Raw genomic sequence first — 1,040 nt, forward strand, 5'->3', positions numbered from 1 at the left:
TATTTTTTTTCTTTGCCTCTGTCAGAAATTATTTGTGCATTTGTAGATCTTTCTTTTCCTTACACTTCAAATTTATATGGATAAGCATCCATTTTTTTGTTAATGCATAAAGAGTTAATAGCAGCCCCCCACTCTATGGGGCGACAGACGCTCTCTTTTATGGCTCCAAACCCAAACATCAATTAGTTGGTGGTGACATGTTGATGGCAGGGCGGTGCTGTGGTGAGCGCAAGAGAGATCACGCGAGATAGGACTCTGTCACCTGGCTGGCGCTTGCTGCGCTGCCGCTGCCATGCGCCCGGATGGGCCCCGGGCCCCGACACGCCATGGCGCCAGGGTGCGCGCGCACCGGGCCTGCCCGCCCGCTGCCCGCCTGTCGTGTTACCCCGCCGCCCCCGCTGCCCCCGTCCCCTTGCTGGCGCGCCCGAACAGATTGCTGATGAATATTAATATTTGCCGCCGTAAGACTAAAGCTGCTTGCGGTTTTGCGCTGGGCCCCCCAGGCCTCGGGGGGCCCGTCGCGTCGTCGCCCGAACAGTTGTCTGTCACGCTACCTGTCTCACGCACCACTTCCGCTGGGAAAGACCCCATATAGGCGGATTTTGTTTTTATTTTTCCCCGCTCACCAATCTGTCTCCCTAGAATTAGTCTCTCGTGGTATCCATGTCGTTCCTAGCCTCGCAGATGCCCAGAGCATCCTGTTGTGAGGGAAGTCCGGGGAAGTCCCACTACTCCCCGCCCCGCCCCCGCGTGTCACTCGGGTCAAGCCTTGTTTGTCGTGTCATGTGATCGATTGCGAATGACGGTTTTTGTTTTTTTTTCGCTGAGGGTAGTCTCTGTCGCCACACTGTATGTATGGTGACGCCAACGGTTCCATGCTCTGCGGTGGGTGTGTGGGGGAGGGGGGGGCATGCATGCATGCTTGCTGCTCTGCCTCGCATGCACAGGTCTGCAGGGCTGCGGGCGCTCTCGGCACGGCGCGGTGCCACCTCAGCGCCGCGAGTGGAAAAACCACCTTAGAGGGCGTTTTGTTGTATTTG

This window comes from Frankliniella occidentalis, unplaced genomic scaffold (genome assembly GCF_000697945.3).
Source record: "Frankliniella occidentalis isolate FOCC.00 unplaced genomic scaffold, Focc_3.1 Scaffold35, whole genome shotgun sequence".
NCBI lineage: Eukaryota > Metazoa > Arthropoda > Insecta > Thysanoptera > Thripidae > Frankliniella > Frankliniella occidentalis.